Source organism: Anabrus simplex, chromosome 7 (genome assembly GCF_040414725.1).
Source record: "Anabrus simplex isolate iqAnaSimp1 chromosome 7, ASM4041472v1, whole genome shotgun sequence".
Lineage (NCBI taxonomy): Eukaryota > Metazoa > Arthropoda > Insecta > Orthoptera > Tettigoniidae > Anabrus > Anabrus simplex.
In genome coordinates, this window is record NC_090271.1 from 74,009,414 (window position 1) to 74,033,209 (window position 23,796).

Below are 23,796 nucleotides of genomic sequence, written 5' to 3' on the forward strand. Positions count from 1 at the left end.
TTTTACACACCACATCAATAAAATCCCCCCTATCCCCCCTATCCCCCCTTCACCCCTCCCCCCTCCCCCAAATTTTCACTGCTTTAAGCAATAGTTTAAATTCCCATGGGGAAAGTAATTTAAGATTTTAATGTACTTACTAATCAAATTGTTTCATCTAAGCTATTTAAAGACAGCTGAAGATGACCACTAAGTGGTCGAAACATGTCCTGTATATGATAATGTTTGTATAATTCTGCCAAAAGGCAAGGAATAAAATATCGATTAGGTGGTGTTTTAAATTAATTTGTTTAATAATTTGTTGATCTTTACAATACGATGATCCATCATGAAAATATTCCTGCTATCTATAAAACTTAATTTTACTAAGCGTCAGGTACAGTAGATGCGTTATAACTGTGCTACTGAGTAGCCGTGGCCTTTGTAAGAATTCAAAGGTTCGCATTTTTTGATGCCATTTTGCAGATTCGAGAAATGATTGTGTAGAGGCTAATAGAATGTCATTCTCCCTTCACTATTTCCCATGATCCAGTGACGTTACACGTAGGCACTGTGCAACCGGCCGCCGCGACTAGCGATGTATAAAAATGAGACGGTCGTTTATTATCAACGAGTTTTGTGCCCCCGCGTGTGGGGGTGAAAATTAGCAGCGTGGCTACTGCGGTAGTTGCTAGTGGTGTTCATTACTGTTAGGCCATGAATGCAAGACGACCCTTGGATTTTTCATATGAGATTCTGAGAAAAAAATTGACTTGGATTCGGAGAAATACGGTGTCACTCCAGAGGCTTCCATGGGGAACATTTCCATTTTTTTCAAACGGCGTAACCAAATCTTATATGAATCATGAAAACATATTTCAAATGCACGTAGAGAAATGATAACCTCCTCGCTAAAATTTACATGGGAATAGCCTTTCCGAAATTTAACTAGACACAAGAAAATATAAACTATCCTCTGAAATCAGTGATGTACTCTGCCATATCTTGAGGTGTATCACATTCTTTCTTAATGTCAGTGTATAACATAAACACTAGGAGACTGTTTACTTCAGCCTTTATTTTTAACGAGTTAACAATGGCCACGTTATTTACTTATTTATTACGAAAACCTGTTATCCTCTTTCATTTCAAATTTCCTTTTGAGAACAGCAGTCGATGGGTATTACCAATCAACTCCAACATCACCTTTGAATGTCGACGATAGAGCTCGCAAATGCACATAGTGAGAAAACTATAATGTACCGAAGGTGATTGATCGCATTTTGTGGCAAACATTTTAGTTTTCTTATTAAAATAGCGTCACCTAACCTAACTTAACTGTACTATATTTATCGTGAATACATATGTATTTCTAGCGCCAGCGGAAAAAAACCCCCTTCTCGCTATAAATTTACATGATAACAGACTTTCTGAAATTTAACAGGCACGAGAAAATATGAACTAACCTCTGAAATCAATGATGCATGCTGCCATATCTTGACGTGTATTCCATTCTTACTTAATTGCAGTATTTAACATTAAAATTAAGCGATCGTTTCCTCAGCCTTCATTTTTAACGAGTTAACAACTGTTAGCGGGCACGTTATTTATGCAATTATTATGCTTCAAAGTTCTCTTTCATTTTAAATTTTCTTTACGGAACAGCAGTTGACGGGCATTACTAATCGACTTGGACATCGCCTTCGAATGTCGACGAGAGAACTCGCTAGTGAACATAGTGAGGAAACGATACTGAAGGTGATCAGTCGCATGCAACATAATCGCTGGGGTGCATAAATATCGGTAACGGGAAAAATCGCTCATAATAACGGATACGTCAGTGCTAGGGTAGGATGAAACACAGTTTAATATAGCAATTTTGAAAGGACAGACAAAAATTGTCAATATAACGGGGTTCTCATTAATGCCATACTCACTATAGCAGACTACTGTAGATAAGACAGAGAAGAATTTCTGCCCTTCTTGTCTGAGGAGGAACTTGGGTTTATTGCAGCAATGTTCTGGAGGTTATGCTGAAACCAGGAGACCCCACTCACTGGGGACATTTTACTGATACTTCCAAGCTTAGTTTAAAGTGTGTTCTTCTTCACAATGAAAATAAACTTACATCAGTTCCCGTTGCTAATTCAGTTAGTTTGCAAGAAACATAAGTAAATCTTGAGGTGATGTTGTGTAAAATATTAGGAACACAAAAGGAAAATGGTATTGTGACAGGTCTGCAAGCAGGTTCCACAAAACATCCCTGAGTTTTGTGAGTGTGACAGTTGAGCAAAGTCACAACACTGTATTCAAAAGGAATGACAGCCACATAGACAGTGGATTGCTGGCTTGAAAAAAACATACAACAAGAATGTATTGTTGACAAGTCCAACAAACTCTTACTTCCACTTATATCAAACTAAGACTTGCAAAGCAATTTGGTAAGGCTATAAACAAAACCTTCCTGGCAATATGGAGGATCCAGAATACAAACAAATAGTGGACAGAAGGTTTAGGCTGTAATATGAGCTTAATGGTCTATATGTTACATTCACATCTGGACTGTTTCCCTGAGAACTTAACAATGCTGAGCGAAGAGCAAGGGGAAAGATTCCACCAGGATCTTAAGGAAATTGAATGCAGATATCAGGGGAAATGTAACCAAAACATGCTGGCAGAGTACTGCTGGTTATTGAAGAGAGACAATACACCTACACCTCAAAAAAGAAAAGCATCAAAACAAAGTTTCTTAAAATAAGTCAAGATATACAATTGAAATCGTGGACTTGCAATTCTACAGCATGTTACGAGGCTTATGAATGATATATTTTTGACCATTTGGATCCATATATACAATTGTTATGCTCATAAATATATCATCATCATCATCATCATCACATCATCATCATCATCATCATCATTATAAATTTCCCACTCCAGTCGCCCGGGTGTGGTTAACAAGCCTCCTCTACTCCTTTCTGTCCTTCCAGTGTAACAGTGTATTATAAGTGTATTCAGATGAATAAAAATAACAAGAAAAACAATATTTCTACATATGATAATAAAGCATATTAACCCTTTATATGCATGAAAATCTTATATATTCATTCCGATTTTGGAAAGAAATCTGATGTGACAGGAAAAATGACTTAATTTCTGGATTCAGCATGCCTGCAATATAAAATATCACTATTTGAACGTTATGCAATAATTAGAAAGTTTAAATTTGCAGGCTAGTTTTACTTAACCCCTTGCTGACTTAGGAGGTTTAAATGACTGCTGCTTCCTTGGGCGGAAGAGATTTGAAGATCACTTTAATATGCAACTAGGTCCGTACCATACTATGCACAGAGGCCTTCTGCTTGTGATAATGCATGGGTTCTTACAATGCACAGATGCTGGCATTATTTTTCTTCCATAGTTTATGCCACACTATAAGGGGTTGCTCTTTCTAACAAGTCTTTTCCATCGTTCTCTGTCCTGGGCCACTTCAAATTTTAGGTTGTTTTCCTTCAGGTTTTCTCACATCATGTCCATCCACCTCTTCACTGGGGGCCCACGCTTCCTCAGCTTTCATGCATGTAACTTTTTTGCCGACATATTCTCCCTCCGGATTAGCTGGCTAAAGCCTATTTATGTAGCCTTCTGCATTTTTGCCCTAATATTGGTTGTTTTCAAGGTGCTTTTCAGTGACAATCCTTTCTGGTGACACTACTCTTCCATCGAACCATCCTCATCTCTGTTACCTCCAATCTGCTGATATTGTTTTTCCTTTGAGGCACTGGACTCATGGCTGTCCTGTAAATTGCTTTAAACCCATCAAATGGGCTGTTTACATTTTTATTTAACATTTTCCACCAATCATAATTTTCTTTTTTGTACTCGCTCGTGCCTCTCTTACCAACCATATGGTACTGCTTAATAGTCATACTTTTATAACCTTCCTTCCTATAACATTTATTTTTAACTAAGTATAAAACAGCTTTGTGATCACTTTCACCATCCATCTCTTCAATTTCTCTATAGAACTCATCTGATTTTATCAGCACCGGGCGAGTTGGCCGTGCGCGTAGAGGCGCGCGGCTGTGAGCTTGCATCCGGGAGATAGTAGGTTCGAATCCCACTATCGGCAGCCCTGAAAATGGTTTTCCGTGGTTTCCCATTTTCACACCAGGCAAATGCTGGGGCTGTACCTTAATTAAGGCCACGGCCGCTTCCTTCCAACTCCTAGGCTTTTCCTATCCCATCATCTCCATAAGACCTATATGTGTCGGTGCGACGTAAAGCCCCTAGAGAAAAAAAAAAAAAAAAAAAAAAAGATTTTATCAGCACCATGTCTGGAATATTGGGCTTCCAATTTTCTGCACTTCTGATATGGCTGTTGTTCCAGATTAACTTATTTACCTATGTTGATTGTACTTTCTGTCATTCGCATTACCTTCCCAGTTAACATTTGGTAAATTGAGATCACTCACAGCAGTCACATTCCTTTCTGACGTTCGTCACATAACTGATTATGTTATCAAATAATTCTTCAACATCACCCCTTCTGAGTGTGTACACCCCATAAATATCAAGTTTAGAGATGATCCTTATACTTAAAAGTTAATGTTTCTCATGACTTTTTCATAGCTTACAAATTCTTCTTTTACCAGTATGAATACTCTCTCTCACTTTGATTCTATTCTGTTCTGTTGTATTCTACCTCTATGATTACTCTTCAATTCTGGGAGAAAATTTCTGCATTCATAATATCACTTTTCAGCCACGATTGAACTTATATTACAGTATCTGGTGAATGAAGCCTATTTACTCGTGTATTAGGCCCCCTCGCATATTAGACCCTCCCCTGGCTTTTTGGGCCAAAAAAGATGAAAATTCGTTAGAGAAGAACGATGATTCCGCCTCGAAGCGGGTGCAAGCCTTACTGCAGCTCCGATGACATCACACAAATTTGTGAATAGTTTCGTCTGTACGACCTGTGCAGTGAAAACACACATCAGAGTCATGCGGCACATCTGTGTTTCGTAGTTAAGAAATGTCGCCTCTGTCGCGTAGGCCTACTGCAGCTCTGATGGCGTCATACAAATAGGTGAATGGTTTCATGTCTGACCTACGCAATTAAAGCATGCATCAGTCATGCTATAGTTTTTTTTTTTTGTAGTTAAGAATGTCCGCCAGCGTAATGGTTAGCACAGTTAGCTGCCTTTTTCGGGGGCTTGAGTTTGATTCCCAGTACCGTGTTGCCAGAGATTTAAGAATGACGGGAAAGTTGATATGTAGTAGAAATGATACATGCAGCTCCCCTCCATTGGGGGCTGCACCACCTCAGGAAGAGGAAACGATTTTACTTTAGTTAAGAAATATTCACGACTGTTACTATTAATATACAGGCGAGATCATTAACAAAGCGATCATTTAATATCTCTTAACTTGGGCCAGTATAGCCTACATAATCTTTGGAGAGAAGTAGGTTTAAAACGTGATAAAAAGTCCATTCATAACAATTATTTTACTTGCCAACGTACCTTAATAATAATAATAATAATAATAATAATAATAATAATAATAATAACATGGTATTGATTTTACGTCCCCACCAACTACTTTTATGATTTTTGGAGATGCCAAACAGAACCATACTATGCGTTAATAAACAAATGTAGGCAACAAACGTGCAAAATTATATGTTATGATTAGGGCTCGGATGTTTAAGACCTAAAAATAGCCCAAATAAGCAAGCAAATATGACCTCAAAAGTGATTAAATATGACTTCAAAAGTGATGAAGTATGACCTAAAAGTGGAGAAATATGAAGTGATTAAATATGACTTCAAAAGTGATGAAGTATGACCTAAAAGTGGAGAAATATGACATAAAATTACAAAATATGACTGGAAAATGATTAATCTAAATATGGACATTTTTAATAAATTGTAAGTCTAATAGATAATTCCTTTGATACGTATTTGTTAACTTAATTCTTTATTCTTACTTTCATATTAGACTAATTTTCTGAATATTCTGAATGGTTCACTTATCGAACATTTGTGAATACATAGCTATAAAATACCGGTACAAAGGTTATCAGATCACACAACATTTTAAAAGTCAAAACATGTTTGCACCCTGTAGTGGTGGTTTGAAATACGAGAAAAATAGAAATCAATCTATTTAAAAAAAAATATTTTGGAACGTTCAAGCCCAGATTTCATTAATAGTATTAAATGCGTTAAAGTTTAAATTGAGCACCACGAAACAAATTAAGTAGATGTCTTTCAATACATTATGGTAGGGCAGCAATGCCTGTAGAGAAAACTGACATACCTTTTTCATTCTCCGCGGGTGGAACTGAAGTGTATGATAAGATTCATCTTCAAATCATCAGGTGCGAAAGATCTCCGATTATCACTTAACACATTCTTGTAAGAACAGAAGGTCCTCTCTATGTTGCAAGATTATTGGTGCACATTTAAATCATTTATTTATTATTATTTACTTGAGTCAGAAGCATACAATTTAGTAACAATAAAACAGAAGGGATTTTTACACATATATGCCAAAATGATATTAAATAGTATTTGCTCAGAAGCGAGCAACTGCGACTGCATTTCCTTGTGCCTTGAGCAAATCCTCCTCACTGCAAGAATCAGGGCAACATGAGCACTGACATAGATGCTTGGTAGTCTGCACCTCTCTGCATTCACGTAGTGGTGATACAGCCAAATATCCCCATTTCGCTAAGTTGTCCTTAGACTTTCCAACACCTGTTCTTAACCTGTTCAGTGATTACCGTGTGGTCCAGTCCAACTGTAGAGATTTAAATCATGTAAAAGGTGCAGTGAAGTCTATGGCTTTCATTCTATACAAAAAGTATTCTACTTGCATTAACTGCAGATGTGATACCGAGAAGCAGTTTGGTGAACACTAGTTCGCATTCGATAAATTGAAGATGATTTTGCACAGCTGCATCTGTCGTCATACCGCCGAAATATGATGTTTCTATGAAAATAGGTCAAAATATGACCTTATGACAAAAAATAGCTAAAATATGCATTTATATGACAAAAAAAATCACTGAATTGTTACGATTTTCACCTGAATTACACCAAAATCCAATCAGGCAAGGAAATAGAGACAAAGAAAAAATATGACTTTTCCTAAACATCCGAGCCCTAGTTATGATAATAAAACGCATTACATCACACCTGTAGATATCCATAAATGCAACAAGCTTTCCTGTTATTTATTTTTATTCTTTCCATCGTGGAACTTCGGGCACTTAGCAGCATACCTAACCTAAACAATGTGGTCTCTCTTATCTCAATTAGAGCTGTTTAGGTAAATCCTGATGTAATAAATGTAGAGAACAAGCATGAAATATTCTTGGAAATGAAGGTCTGGCTTTCAGTATCTGCACTTATCCAAAGAATGCTTTCAGTCACTATGTATTCATTCAGAAGTACAACTCTTAACATACATTAGTTATCAGTTGGTGGGTTGGTATGCTTTTTATAGCACGGCTCTCTTTAGAAGAGGTGGCTTCTGCTACACATACACCAACTGGGAATAACAGAGACCATCTGCAGAAACCATTTGCGAATGGATTCTCACTGTTTGGACACTCTAGTCTGGAATTAAACAATTTTTTTTTTTTTAAGTTGCAAAAAGACGGGCTCTCGAATACTCACTGCTTGCAACTGCCATGAAGACAACGTCATTTGGAATGACAACACGCCGGTTGCAGAAAAGTTGGCGGCACAAGATGACGATAATTCAGATGAAAGCAACAATCAGGTTTACTGTGTGGTAGGCCTACTGCTCAACTTATAGGCACAAATGACTGCCATTAAGGTCTTTTTAGTAATATTGCACAATACAATACCCTTATCCCTTTTCTCTGCTGGGTCGAGTAAGAAGTGAGACGAATCTTCGTAGCAAGTTTTTACAACCGCATGCCCTTCCTGACTTCAACCTCATCAGAGGAGTTAATGAGATGAAACGAATGATGTAATATAAGAGTAACTAAAACTATTTACTTTATATGTAGGCCTAAAAGTCATGTGTTAACCATTCATTATTTTAAAATTTAGAAATACTTCCTTCCAACAAAAATAGCCAGTGAAACTAGTAATACACTCATAAGTTTGTTAAAGAATAGTGTCGAATATTAATGTGTACAATTTATAGCTCTTTATGGCCTAGAAGTATATATCCAGAAATATTGCCTTCCAACGAAAATCGCCTGATTACCAGAATTGCATATGTCTCTGTGGTATGATTGCTTTCTTTGCCTAATTGACCTATGTGTTTACATGTGTGGTTTTGGTAATCCTTATTGGCACCAAACCATATCATATAATAATATCAATTATTAATCAGATACCGCCTAGTCCAGTAAGTAGACTTTCAACTAATGATAACAACAAGAGGACATTACGACAAGTGGATAACAGTGCACACTGAAGATTTTAAATTATGACCTCATAAGAGCATACCCATTTTCTTCATAAGAACATTTTAACATTTTCACATTCATAACATTATTCTTACTTCAGTTTTAAGTATTTTTAACTACAATATGTAATGTCAATTTTAGAAATGCCGGGCTGAGTGGCTCAGACGGTTGAGGTGCTGTCCTTCTGACCCCAACTTGGCAGCTTCAATCCTGGCTCAGTCCGGTGGTATTTGAAGGTGCTCAAATACGTCAGCCTCGTGTCGGTAGATTTACTGGCACGTAAAAGAACTCCTGCAGGACAAAATTCCGGCACCTCGGCGTCTCCAAAAACCGTAAAAGAGTAGTTAGTGGGACGTAAGACAAATAACATTAAAAAATTATTATTAATTAATTTTAGCAATCTACTGAAGATGATCCAGTTAGTATCGAAACAGATGTAATGAATGTGAAATTTAAGTTTTTTAAATTCACATTAACCATAAGGTATTGAATAAGGATATTGCTCAACAATAAATCATTGTTATAGTTATTTAAAGAATAGTAGTTTTGAAAATAGTTTCGTTCCCGACTACAGTGTCCAAACAGTGAGAACCTATTCGCAAATGATTTCTGGAGATGGTCTCTGTTATTCCCAGCTGGTGTATGTGTGCAGAAGCTTCTCCTTTCGTATAAAGTCATATAGAAAGCATGCCAACCCACCAGCTGATAACTAGCGTATGTTACGAGTTGTACTTCTGAATGTAATACATAGAGATTGGAAGCATTCTTTGGATAACTGTGGCTGTTGAAAGTCAGATCTTTATTTTTAAGTACAGTATAATTCATGCTTGTTCTCTATTTTGTATTGAGACTATGGATGTCTAGTTTTGAACAGAAAAATTCAGTTTTCTGGAAAGAGAAATGAAATCCGACCTTTTTGGCACGTTGTTGGAGAATTTCAACTTGCGCTGTGACTTTATTGCTGCACAAAAGGGCCAGGTCATCCGCGAAGGTTAAGCATGGAATTTCAAACTTGTTTTTTGTGTCCCTGTGTTTACTGGGTTCCAGCTATTTTGCACTTTCAGTTCTTTTTCCCATTCCCTCATCATCTTATCTAGGACGAGGTTGAAGAGGAGCGGTACAACCCATCTCCTTGCCAGACACCACTTTTTATCAGGAATTTGTCTGAGATTTCTCCCATGAATTTCACTCTTGACTTTGTGTCAGTAAGGGTCTGTTTGGTCAAGTTTAGTGTTTTACAGTCTAGTCCATGTTCTTTCAGGATGTTGAACAGAGATTGACGATCGATTGAATCATCAGCCTTCTTGAAATCTAAGGTACAGATGATTGGGAGGTTTCTGAGGGCCCTGAATTTTAGAGCGGATTTGAGGTTAAGATCTGTTCTGTGAGGGCGGAACCCAGCTTGATATTCACCAATCTTATGCTTGGGTTATTCTTGTATTCTTTTCAGCAGGCATGCAGAGAAAATTTTGTAGCTGACTTTAAGGAGGGAGATTTCCCTGTAGTTGTTGATACCAGTTGTGTCTCCTTTTTTGTGAAGTGGGTGAATCAAGGCACATTCCCAATCCTCCGGAAGTTTTTCATTTTTCCAGATTTTCTGTATGATTTCTGCAAGTTCTTTGAGTGAATTTGGACCAAGATTCTTAAGGAGTTCTGCAACAACCCTGTCTCTTCCTGACGTTCTGTTGTTTTTTAGTAATTTAATATGGCTCTGAATTTCTTCGTGGTTTGGAGGTGATTCTGGGTGACTGAAACTGGATGCGTCTTCAAGAAATCTTTCAATGGGTTTAGGGCAGTTAAGAAGTTCTGAGAGGTATCGTGCAAGTTCTTGGCAGTTTTCTTTATTAGTAATCGCCAATTTTCTGTCTTGTTTCCTGAAACATAAATTCTGTGGAATGTACCCTCAGATTTTTTCGGTGAACATTCAACTTATGATAATTTAAATTTATAATTCCACCTTTACAATACTGTAATCATCTTTATTAAGAAGACTGCATTAAAGTATATTGGTGATGCATGTTTCGTCCTCTTCAGTCACACATAAAATCATTGGAAATGTGGTAAGGACACATTAAAATTAGTGATTAAAAAGTCTTTGAATCTTGTGAAGTGGCGTATTAGTGTCTTGTCAATCTTGAATCTTAAAATAGCACGTGAACTTGATGTGAACCATGAAGTCCAGTTATTGCACAGGTTAAAATGTCCTTACATGCGTGGAATTTCACAAATATAAAATAACATGAGTGGTTATGCGAATTAAATTGACCATAAAATTATCCTGACATTGTGAACATAATGTGCATGTTCTTGAATGTGTACATAAAATAGTATAATGTTGACGCCACGTTAAAATAGTTTCTTGTGATGAGTTGAAGAAAGGTGGACTTATGACGCAAGTTGAACTTGATTGTGTTGACAATATGGGCCTAAAAAAAGAAAAAAAATGAATGAACTAATGAAAAATTCAGTGCGAAATGTAAACTGTGTGCCCATCTGGTCTCACCTCCTTGTCCCTCCTGTGCCGTTCACCTCACATCAAGTGTTGAAACTAACTGAGTGCAGTCCTCGAAGACCGTTGAGGACTGACTTGGACAGGTGGTTGTGGGGAGTTTGTTGTGAGGGGAGAGGTGTGAGGTAATCCATTACTTACGTGCCTTCGTGTAAAGATATTTATGATTATCTCCTCGAAAAGTATATTGATTTCTTCTGATATTTCACTCAGGTTATAAATCAGGTTGCATTTTTGATCAGTATTTATAAAAACATTTTTAAAATGTTCAGTAGATTCCCTTTCTTACTTAATTGAAGTATTTGAAGGTCTTATTTTATGTGCGTGAATGTATAATTGGTATCTACCATATGAGAACTCATTGCCGAGAATCTGCCGTATTTCGGTGCATTAACATATTCGTTATACCTTATACTAAAATTGCGGCCTGTCTGTCCGATGTAACTGGCGGAACTTTGCTGGCACTTTAATTTGTAAACTCTTGATTTCTGAAATTTGTTATCGACGTTATTAATACTGTGCTGATTATAAAAACGATGTGCGTTGTTGTTGGTTGTCTTGAAAGAAACTTTCATATTTTCTTTTTTTAAATTTTTTTTTTTTACAATTGGCTTTACGTCGCACCGACACAGATCGGTCTTATGGCGACGATGGGAGAGGAATGGGCTAGGAGTGGAAAGGAAGCAGCCGTGGCCTTAATTAAGGTACAGCCCCAGCATTTGCCTGGTGTAAAAATGGGAAACCACGGAAAACCATCTTCAGGACTGCCGACAGTGGGGTTCGAATCCACTGCCTCCCGAATACTAGATACTGGCCGCACTTAAGCGACTGCAGCTGTCGAGCTTGGTATATAATTAAGTTTCTTGAAAACATTAATAATTTCATAGATTTTACTATGACTGTAGGTGAAAAGGGCATAACTGTCTTCTTTCTTTTTAGTATCTTTAGTTAATGTTGAAAACGATTTCTTCTCGACTTTGCTAATAATTTTGTCCTCAAAGTGCCTGTTGAACTCGTTACTTTTAGCTATTAAATAATTAGTATACAATTCATTTTTACGCTCTACTTCTGACACGGGTATATTATAAGCCCTATGAATCATACTGTAGTTGTGTTGTGGTTTCTAAAGTTTTCTTCAATTGAGTCCAGTGTTCTTTAGGTGCTTTCTTTTTTTCTTGCATGATGATTTTGGATACTTGTTTTCTGGTCTCATAAAATTCTTGTTGAGTTTTCTGGGATTTTCTACTGTTGTATTTCTGAAATGCAGATTTTCTTATCTCTAGGGCTTGGTTGTATGTTAAGTTCCACCAGGAGTGTTTTGTATTCCTTTTTAAGGGTACCATTTCTCGTGCTTTCTTTATAATTTTGGGGTGGAATTCTCCCCATGTCTTCGCTGGTTGATTTTCTCATGCTGCTTTCGATTGGTAACAGGAATCTTTTTTATGTCAAAATTCTGTTGTTGGATTTTCTTGGGGTGGTATTTTCATGGAGTAAATTTTACTTTAACTCTTGTCAGATCACACCTAATTGCTCTTCTTCTCACTTGTACATCGTGTACCTCTTTCTGTAGTGGATATGAGATAGCTACATGATCAATCTGAAATTCACCAATGGATTCAGTGGGGGACCTCCAGGTCTTTTGTTTCTTGGGATGCTTCCTGAAGGATGTGGACATGATTTTAAGGTTGCACTGTTGGCATAGTTCGATGAGTCTTGAACCGTTTTTGTTGGTAAATTTGTGCGCTGGGTAGAGTCCGACGGTTTTCCTATGTTCCTTTTCTCGGCCGATTTGTGCATGGAAATTGCCTAAGAGAATTTTGACATCATCCTTTGCAATTTTTGACACTACCTTTTCAAGTTTGTTCCAAAATTTGTTCACATTTTGGGGGTTCTTCTTGTATATTGTAGGGGTGTGTTTATTTATTAACATTTATCAACATTTATTATTGTATATTTTGTATTAGCACACTGAATCATCATGGTCATTAGGTGATTGTTCATGGAGTCAGTTTCTTGGATAGAGTTCCGTATATACTTTTTTGTACTACGAAGCTCATACCAAATAAAGGGGTCCTATTTAGAATCTTTTGCTCTGTTTTACTCTTGAATATACAATAATTTCCATAATTGAAGGTATTTTTTTTTTTGATTCGTTGTGCCCAGCTGTGGAGCGCGTTTGAACTTATTTTGCACAATGTTTCTTCTTCTTTTCTTCCCAATATCTCTTCATTTTTTCACTGTGTTCCTTTCTGCGTGTTTCTGTCCAGCCTGTATTTTTTCTTGTTGGTTTCTCTGCAAATTTATGTTTGTTTACTAAGCTTCTAAATTTCATTCTATCTTGAATGGTTTCGTCCTCGATACCCATTTCTTGTAGATCTTCATGTATTTCTGCTAACCAATTGTTGCGGATTTTCAGGGTTAGAGCTAGATTTAGAATTTTCTTTGTCAGCCTGTTGTTATCCATTCTGTGTAGGTGTCCGTAGAATTTTAGTCGTCTCTTTCTGATGGTATCTGTGATTTTTTCTGTGAATTGAAAAATTTCGTGTGGTTTCTTTTTCATCCAAATTCCATTTTCGAACTTTGGTCCTAGGATTTTTCTGAGAATTTTCCTCTCTTGTTTCTCAATGCTTTTCATTTGTGACCTGCCGCCAATGATCAGTGTTTCAGATGCATAAAGTGCCTCTGGTTTGATGACTGTATTGTAGTGTCGTAATTTTGCATTTTTTGATATACATCTTTTGTTGTATCTGTTCCATGTGATTTTGTAAGCCCTTTGCAGTTTAGCAGTTCTTTCTTTGTTAGCTTCCTGATTTAACCCTGCTGGCTGAATAATTTCACCTAGATACTTGAATTTGTCTACTTGGGAAATTATTCCACAATTGGTGATTAATGGTTGATTGTCGAATCTTGATTTAGTTCCTTCCATAAACTGCGTCTTTTCAAATGAAATTTGAAGTCCGGTTTTTGCGGCTATTTCATTCAATTTTTCTATGGATTGGATTGCTTCTTGTCTGTTGTTCGAAAGGATCGCAAGGTCATCTGCGAAAGCTAAGCAGTCAAGGTGAATTTTGTCTTTAAGAAGTCTGCCAATGTTTATACCTTTAGTTTCTTTTCTCCATTCACGAATCACTTTTTCCAAAACTAAATTGAATAGTAGTGGGGATAGTCCATCTCCCTGTCGGACGCCAGTTCTGATTTCGAACGGTTCAGAAATTTCTCCCAAGAACTTAACTTTTGATGTTGTGTTGGTCAGAGTTTGTTTAATCAATTCCCTCGTTTTCCTGTCGACTTGAAATTCCTCTAGTATGTTGAACAGGGTCTGCCGATCTATGGAATCATACGCTTTTTTGAAGTCAACAAAGGTGATTACTGTTTGTTTGGTTTTGCGAATCTGTAGTATGGTTTTTAGGTTTAGGATTTGTTCTGCGCAGGATCTCCCTTTTCGGAATCCAGCCTGATAATCTCCGATCAGGTGGTCTGTTTGTTTCTCTAATCTATTAAGTAGAGCTTTAGAGAAGATTTTATATACGAGTGAGAGGAGAGAAATTCCTCTGTAGTTATTAATATCTGATTTGTCTCCTTTCTTGTGAAGTGGGTGAATCAATGCACATTTCCAATCCTCCGGAATTTCTTCAGAAAACCAAATGTCTTGTAAGATTTTTTGAATACTCTGGGCCAGTTTGTCACCACCAATTTTCAACATTTCAGCGATTATTCCATCTTCTCCTGGTGCTTTGTTGTCTTTTAAATCTCTGATTATTTGTTTGACTTCTTGTAATGTGGGGGGTTCTGAATCTGGATTAGGTGTTGGTTTTTCATAGGTGAATTGTTCCTTTGGAGATTCACAGTTTAAAAGGTCCATGAAATGGTTTGCTAGGAGTTCACAATTTCCCTTATTACTTGTTTCTAAAGTCCCATCTGTACGTTTGAAACAGAGACTAGGTGCCTGGTAATTGGATAATTCTTCTCTGAATGTTCTGTAGAAGTTCCGTGTATTGTTTTTCTTGAAATCTTCTTCTATTTCTACCAGTCTGTTTTGATCATATTTTCGTTTTTCAGATCTGATGATTTTTGAGGTTTGTTTCTGTGTTTTGAAGAATTCATCACGATTTTGATCAGTTTTATGGGAACTCCAGTTTAGCCAGGACCTAATTCTGACTTCTATGGCCTTGTCACAGGTGTCATTCCACCACCTGTGTTTGCGTTTCCTTGGGGGATTGCTGATGTTTTGTGAAGCTTTCAAGAGTGTGTCCTTGAGTTCTAGCCAGTTTGAAGGAGCATCGTTGCAGATATTCGCAAGGAAATTGTCTGAGTTCTGTCTCAGAAATTCAGGGTCGATTCTTGGGTTTCTGATTGTTTTGGTTTTCTTCCTGTTGGGTTGAAACTTTACTTTAACAAGAGATAGGTGGTGGTCGGAGTCAATAATTCCCTTTTTGACTTTAACGTTCATAATTTCTTTTTGGTTTTTCTTGGAAATAGCCACATGGTCTAGTTGAAATTCTCCTAAATGCATGTTCGGGGATCTCCATGTCATTTTCTTTTGTGGAAGTGCCAGGAAATGGGTTGACATCAATTTCAGATCGAAATTCTCGCAGAAGCCAATTAAATGTTCTCCATTTTTATTGGTTCTTTTGTGAGCAGGGAAAAGTCCTACAGTGGTCCTAAATTTCTTCTCTTTGCCAATTTGTGCATTGAAGTCCCCCAGCAGAATTTTGACATGATGTTTTGGAACTTTGGCTGTAGTTTCTTCTAGTAATTCCCAGAAGTCATCTACCTTCTGTGGGTCTTTTTGATTGTAATTGTTTGTAGGTGCATGTGCATTGATTAGTGTATAAGCTTTGTTTCCTGATTTGATTGTCATTAGCGAAATTCTTTCAGAAGGAGATGCAAAGTATAATACCGAATTTGTGATATTTTTTCTCACTGCAAAACCAGTGCCAAATTGTAATATTTTGTTAGGGAGGAGGGTAGCTGGTTTACCTTTATAAATTCTATAGTTTCCTGATTCAAAATGATTTTCGTCACTGTACCTAGTTCCTTGGAGTGCCAGAATTTGGATGTTGAGTTGGTCTAATGTGTCTGTTAAGTGCTTCAACTTTCCAATTTTGCGAAGCGTGTTGATGTTTAAAGTGCCAATAAAATGTTTTTCCTTTGGGCGAAGAGATTTGGGAAGCTCCGATACATTCCCGCATGATGTTCTCGGTCCCCCAGAATCCGATGACCGAGAAAACCTAGTATGAATACTAGGGCCTGGGGTAGTAGTATCATTAACTGACGTTGCCATCATGCTAGTAAGTTGAAGATAATGGGGAGATTGATCTTTGTCAATCTCATAGTTACAACTAAGGTATTGAGCCTCAGAGGTTGCCTCAAGATGTTTTCTGGCTGTGCCTGTTTTTGGTCCGCGAGAGGTATTTTATTTCCCTCAAGCCCTCCGGACAAGTCCGGCGAGCCCCCCGATCCGCCACCTGGGACGCGCCCGATAGGGGAACAGGCAAAACCCCCATAATTGAAGGTATTATTATTATTATTATTATTATTATTATTATTATTATTATTATTATTATTATTTGTTACGTTGGCGATTAAAACAGTCGTTATAATTGGATTGTTTTTACCATGTTTTAAACCTACTTTCCTCCAAGAATCACCTCTATTGGCCCGAGTTACGAGTTATTAAATAATTACTTTGTTAATGATCTCACCTGTTATATTAATAGTAACAACCATGAATATTTCTTAGCTAAAGTAAACTCGTTTACTTATCCGGGGGTGGTACAGCTCTTTTTGGCACGCTCCTAGTGGAGGTTAGTTGTATGTACCGTTATTACTGCATATCAACCTTCTTGTCATTCTTAAATCTCTGGCAGTATAGTAACAGTAATCAAACTCAGGGCCCTGAGAATGGCAGCTAATTGTGCTAACCATTACACCGGTGAACATTTATAACTACAAACTATGATTTATGCGTGCTTGCAATGTCCCAAAATATTTACCTATTTGTGCGACGTCATCAGAGCTGCAGTAGCCCTATGCTATGGAGGCGGACATTTCTTAACTACGAAACTCAGATGTACCGCATGACTGATGCGTATTTTCATTGCGCGGGTTGTATGGACGAAACTATTCACAAGTTTGTGTGACGTCGTTGGAGCTGCAGTAAAGCTTGTTCCATTTTGAAGTGGAATTGTTGCTCATCTCTGGGGGGTCTTGTATGCAAGATTTATTTTTAAAAATTTTCTTAGTCTCGAAAAGCAAAGGAGGTGGTCTAATACGCGACAGGGTCTAATACACGAGTAAATATGGTAGTTTCCCATTTCACTTTTTTGAACTGGTTTTCTAGCAGGCATGTGAAAAATTTTGCTGATAATTGCAGTATTCTTCACTAAACGGGGCATCCTGACTCGGGTTGTGCTAGAAACACAAAGGACAGTTACTGCGAAGTGGAACAGTGAGACTTGTCTCCCTCAGGTCATCCAGGCTCTCAAGCAGCTCCGTCCAAGGTCATGGTTCAACACTTGGCTCTTGCATCACGACAATGCTCCAGCACATCGCGCTAATGTAACAATGGATTTTCTTGCTAGATCAGGGTTGACTGTGCTTGATCAACCTCCATACAGTCCTGATCTTGCCCCCTGTGACTTCACACTCTTCCCAAAGTGAAGATGAAGCTGAAAGGGCGACGTTTTGCATCCGACGAGCAGCTTCTGGCAGCATGGGGTCAAGAGTGTGAAAATGTAACCGAAGAAAAGTGGCAGGGTTGGTTCAGTGACTGGTTTCGATGTATGTAGAAGTGTATTGAGTGTGGTGGAAATTATTTTGAAAAAGTCTAAAGCGTTCACTCACATTGCAAAACTTTCCTAGTGCGCTTTGTATATAATTAATTTGCAATAAGAGTACTGACATTAAAGGTTTTCAGTTATTACGAGATGTAAGGAAAAGTGAAATGAAATGGCGTAAAAGTCACACTTTTTGTTTTCATCGCATATATCATGGTTGCAATAATGTGATACCGTTATGTATATAAAGTATGTGCATGTCCGGCTCCATTGCTAAATGGTTACCGCATGTTGACCTTCGGTTCAAGGGGTCTCGATTGTGTTGGGGATTTTAACTTTCCTTGGTTGATTCTGACAGTTCGTGGGCTGTGTGTAATTACGCATTAGGATTCATCTTAGGTAGGGCTGCATTTCCATAAGCGTGTTGATCGCCTGTCACGTGACAACTCGAAAGACCTGCACTCGGCTTCGGAGGCCATATGCCATTATTATTGTTGTTGTTTGAATTTTTATTATTATTATTATTATTATTATTATTATTATTATTATTATTATTATTATTATTATTATTATTATTATTATTATTATTATTATTATTGTTATTGTTTCGTTTCGACCAACTAAAGACCACGTCAGTTCAACTGTTTCCTTTGAACTTTAACGTTCCAGTAATCCTTCATTCGTAGACTGTGTTGCTCCTTTCGCTCTTTTGTCCATGCCTTTCCAGTTTCCAGTTTTTAGTTTTGGCTTTGGTTGGAAACTCTGTTGTTCTTGGAGTTTTTTTCTTAAGTTGGTCACGCTCCTGGATATCTTCAAATGGGATCCCAGTCTCCTGCAGATCTTTCTGTACCTCACTGAACCATGCCCCCTTTGCCTTTTTCTCTTGGAGGAAAGTGAAAATGCAGTTGGTTAATCTTGTTGACTTCATTCGGGCCATGTGTGCATAAAAAGTAATCCTACTTTTTCGCATCACGTTGGTTATTTTCTCCACATGCGAGTGCAACTCTTGGTCGTGCCGTCTCCTAAACTCACCGTTGTCTTTGACTAGACCTAAGATTTTTCTCAAAATCTTCCATTCCTTGGCCTCCAATTTCTCCATTATGCCTTCTTTGTTCATGGCGAGATATTCCGCTGCATATAAAGCCTCTGACCAGATGACAGTGCAATGGTGTTTGATTTTTGCATTCAGAGACAGATTTTTGTTATAGACATTTTTAGTCAGATGGTCAGCCATTTCAATTTTATTCATGTGTGAAGCAAAGGCTTCTTTTTCGGACATGTTATGTTCTATCCATTCACCAAGATACTTAAATTTTTCAACCTGCTTGACTTTTCCGTGAGTCCCTTCTAGCTCACTTGGCGCCAGTTTGATGTTTGTAATGAATTTCATTTTCTCAAAGGAGATTTGGAAGCCCGCCTTTGCAGCTTGTGTTTGAAGCTGGTTGATCTGCTTTGTGGCCACATCCAAGGAATCAGTGAAAACCGCAAGATCGTCTGCAAATGCTAGACAGTCAATTGAAAGATTTTTATTCTTGTGGCCTAGCCCGACTCCGCTTTTGACTGCTTCATAACTCATTTCTCTGCGCCATTTACGGATCACTTTCTTAAGAATGCAGTTGAAAAACAGAGGTGAGATACCATCTCCCTGCCTAACTCCTGTCCGTATTTCAAAGGCATCTGAAGTTTCTCCTCTGAACTTCACTTTTGAGATGGTGTTGGTGAGAGTCTGGTGGATGATCACTCTTGTTTTACCGTCTAAGTCAAATTTCTTTAAGATCTGAATTAAGGTAGTTCTGTCAGTTGAATCATAGGCGTGCCAGGCTGAGTGGCTCAGACGGTTAAGGTGCTGGCCTTCTGACCCCAACATGGCAGGTTCGATTCTAGCTCAGTCCGGTGGTATTTGGAGGTGCTCAAATACGTCAGCCTCGTGTCGGTAGATTTATTGGCACGTAAAAAGAACTGCGGGACTAAATTCCGGCACCTCGGAGTCTCCGAAAACGGTAAAAGAGTAGTTAGTGGGACATAAAGCAATTAACATTATTTGAATCATAGGCCTTCTTAAAGTCGATGAACGTTACTATGAAAGGCTTGCTCCTTAGTTTAAGATATGAAAGGGCAGATTTCAGATTCATAATCTGCTCCCTACATGACCGTACTTTCCTGAAACCTCCTTGGTAATCACCCAGCTCTGGATCTAGCTGTTCTTCTGCCCTGATTTGAAGAGCTTTTGAGAGAATTTTGTAGGTTGTAAGTAGGAGGGAGATGCCGTGATACTTGTTAACATCCGACTTGTCGCCTTTCTTATAAAATGGGTGGATTAGGGCAGATGTCCAGTCACTTGGAAGTCTTTCGGTATTCCAGATTTCATGTATGATGTCTGTTAATTTCTCCAATCCATTGTCACTAGCAAACTTCCACAATTCAGATATTATTGAATCTTCACCCGCTGCTTTGTTGTTCTTCAAAATTGGATGATCTGTCTGATTTCCTCTTTCATGTCTGGAGCTGAATCTGGGTGGACTTGTGTTCTATCTTCAAATTTGAATCTAGATATTGGGGCCTCGCAGTTAAGAAGGGATTCAAAGTATTTTGCAAGGACCCGGCAGTTTTCATTGTCGTTATGGGCTAGTTTTCCATTGGAATCTCTGAACTGTAGGCTCGGTGGGTCGTATTTTCTCAAGTTGCTTTTAAATTGTATAACTGGGCAAGTTGGCCGTGCGATTAGACGCGTGCAGCTGTGAGCTTTCATCTGGAAGATAGAGGGTTCGAACCCCACTGTCGGTAGCCCTGAAGATGGTTTTCCGTGGTTTCCCATTTTCACACCAAGAAAATGCTGGGGCTGTACCTTAATTAAGGCCGCGGCCGTTTCCTTTCCATTCCTAGGCCTTTCCTGTCCCATCGTCGCCATGAGACCTGTCTGTGTCGGTGCGACTTGAAGAAATAGCAAAAAAAAAATTTTTAAAAATAAAAGTCATGTGTATTGTTCTTCTTGAAATCCTGCTCAATTTGAGCCAGCTGATGGTTATCAAAACCACGTTTAATGCTGAGGATGGTTTTTGATGCACACTTTATCTCATTTAAGTTGTCCAGTTGATTTGGATTTTTAGCGAGTTCCATTTCTGCCAGGCGAACTGTCTTTGCCTTATTGCTGCATCGCATTCACTGTTCCACCAAGCATGCTTCCTGGGCTTAGTAAGATGAACTATCTCTTTAGCTGTTTCGATCAGGGGCTCGCGCAGTTGTTCCCAGTTCTCTGCATCCACGGATTGTAGTTTCTGCGTGAACTCACGGTCAGATCCTATTTTTTCTCTATCAAATCTTACAATCTTTTTGGCTCGAACTCTCTTTGTGTTTCTCGGGAGCAGTTTGATTTTGATCTTGGATAGATAGTGATCTGAGTCCAGTTTTGCATGTCTTAGAACTTTCACATTCTGAATTTCTCTTTGAGCCTTTCGTGCGATCGCGACAGGATCAATCTGGAATTCACCAAGGTGGGGATTTGGGGATTTCCAGGTCTTCTGTTTCTTGGGCGAGTGTTTGAAAGCAGTAGACTTCATTACAAAGTTAAATGCCTTGCACAGCTCAGTTAGCCATTCTCCATTACGATTTGTTCTCTGGTGAGCAGGATAGTTTCCAACGATGTTTCGGAACTTTCTCTCGTTGCTTACCTGGGCAATGAAATCACCAAGCAAGATGATGGTATGTTTGTCTGGAATCTTGCAAAAAATATCCTCAAGTTCTTCCCAGAATCTATTAGTTCTCTCCGGATCTCTCTTGTTCGCTTGGTTGATCGGCGCATGAACGTTCACAATAGTATACATTTTGTTTGTGCTTTGAAAGGACTGAGTCGAGACTCTTCTATTCACAGAGGTGAAATTTGTTATTGAGTCCAGAATCTTTTTGTTGACTACAAATCCTGTGCAGAGGTGGGGGACAGTGTGTATGACACATTTACCAAGTTTACCCTTGAATATCCTGTAACCTTCAGATTCAAAGGCCTGCTCATTTGTAAATCTCGTTTCCTGAATTGCTTCAATCAAAATTTGCTCTTCAGATAGAATATCTGTGAGCTGTTTTCAGATTTCCAACCTTCTGGAGAACATTGGCGTTAAAGGTAGCAAAGAAATTCTTGGCTCTATGTCTGATCTTTTGTGGAGTCTCAGATACCTCCGAGCATGTCGGTGCAGGCTCCCCAGAATCCGAAGGCCCGCTAACGTCATACAGGACGACGGTGGATTGGTTACCACCTGGGGTAGTAGCTTTAGCTGAAATTTCCTCCATGCTTTTCACAGTTGAGAAACTGTAGACTGGGGTCGGTGATATTTCACACCGACCAAAGTACTACCAAGGATGTGAGCCTTGGAGCCCCCAGCACTGATCGTTTCACCGACCCAGTTTCCTGCTGGGATTGGTTACCCAACATTCCACTGGGTTGCTCGACTTAACAGGGGCACCTCTTTTAGGTTACGTACTGGAGTTGGAGCGAAAGAGGCTAGTTGGATTCTCTTGCTGAAGAGCCCTCCTAGGTTGACTCCTAGGACCCTATTATTATTATCATCATCATCATCATCATCATCATCATCATCATCATCATCACAGTAGAACCCCGTTTATCCGAAATAAAGGGGGCGGAGCCATTTCGGTTGACGCATTTATTTGGATGACACATAGGAATTTTTTTTAAAAGTTAAATTTCGGAATAAAAATGCATAAACTTTGTTAAGCAAAGGTGCATACTGTATATTATCATTAAAATGTTTACATAATGTCACTCAGTATATAAAATCAGTGATTTTCTTCTTAAGTTTCTTGGTGCAGCACTGTCGTGCAGCTATGTTGCGCGACTGTTTAATCTACAATACATCAGGTGGTATAGATTCATTGTTGTGTTCAACAAAGCGCAAAGCAATCTGAAAAATGAAACAGTTTTTTGTTACTACTGAACTGAATACTGTATACAGTAATTTTATTTCAGTACTGTAATTAAAGTGTGTGGTACTGTATTTTAATAAAAATTCGAAATCAATCTTGCCTCCATTGCATTAAATCCATCGTCTGCTGTAACTCGATTCTCAGAACTGCTATTGTCAAGGTCGGAGTCATCTGCATAATCTTCATGACGAATTATACAATAATAATAATAATAATAATAATAATAATAATAATAATAATACAGTAATAATTCCTGCTTGTTCAAGAAAAAATGTATTATGGAACAGACTAGAGGGTAAGAAACAGTTTTGTTTTACGCTGCACTTGCATTCTGGGATAAGTCATAATATAAAAATAGGGTTTGCCTAGTAGCTCTCAGCACCTGTAGCAAGAGAATTACTGATATCGACGGCTAAGAACGAGAGGGTAAAAACAAAATATTAAAATACAATTTTGCCAGAGCATTTCGGTTAAGCGAGGTTCTACTGTGTTTTTTTTTTTTTTTTTTTTTTGTTTGCTATTGGCTTTATGTCGCACCGATACAGATAGGACAGAAGAGGGCTGGGAAGTAAGCGGACGTGGACTTAATTAATGTACAGCCCCACCATTTGCCTGGTCTGAAAATGGGAAACCACTGAAAACCATCTTCAGGGTTGCCGACAGTGGGGTCCGAACTCACTATCTCCTGAATACTGGATTCTGGCCGCACTTAAGCGACTGCAGCTTTCGAGCTCGGTTTTATTATTATTATTATTATTATTATTATTATTATTATTATTATTATTATTATTATTTATTATACTATATAATAATAATATATTTTGCTTGCTCCCTATTTTTTTTGTCACCCGCATTTATTGTTTTCCCGCATCCATGGTCATTTTCCCCCCTCCCCCTCGAAAAACGATGCATTAAGGTTTTACTGTATACCTCTTATCTTTAAATCATTAGAAACTGAGTCTTACCATAGGCATCTTGGTCTCGCAGATAGATTTTTATTGTCAAACAATAACATATATTAACAGAACACAGTGAAAAGAAAGATAGTAATACATATGGGATTTGAATTCACTTTGATGAGTTTGAGATACATATGCCACAAAACAACTGTTTTTAAGTGGCTTCTAATATGATCTTGC

The 23,796-nt window shown here is 38.1% G+C and overlaps 1 protein-coding gene across 1 annotated transcript in view; it reads left to right on the plus strand.

Moving 5' to 3' along the window:
• Nup133 (nuclear pore complex protein Nup133) overlaps positions 1 to 23,796 on the plus strand; it is a 314,729-nt gene that overhangs the window by 209,032 nt on the left and 81,901 nt on the right. The gene's annotated exons all lie outside the window — the stretch shown is intronic.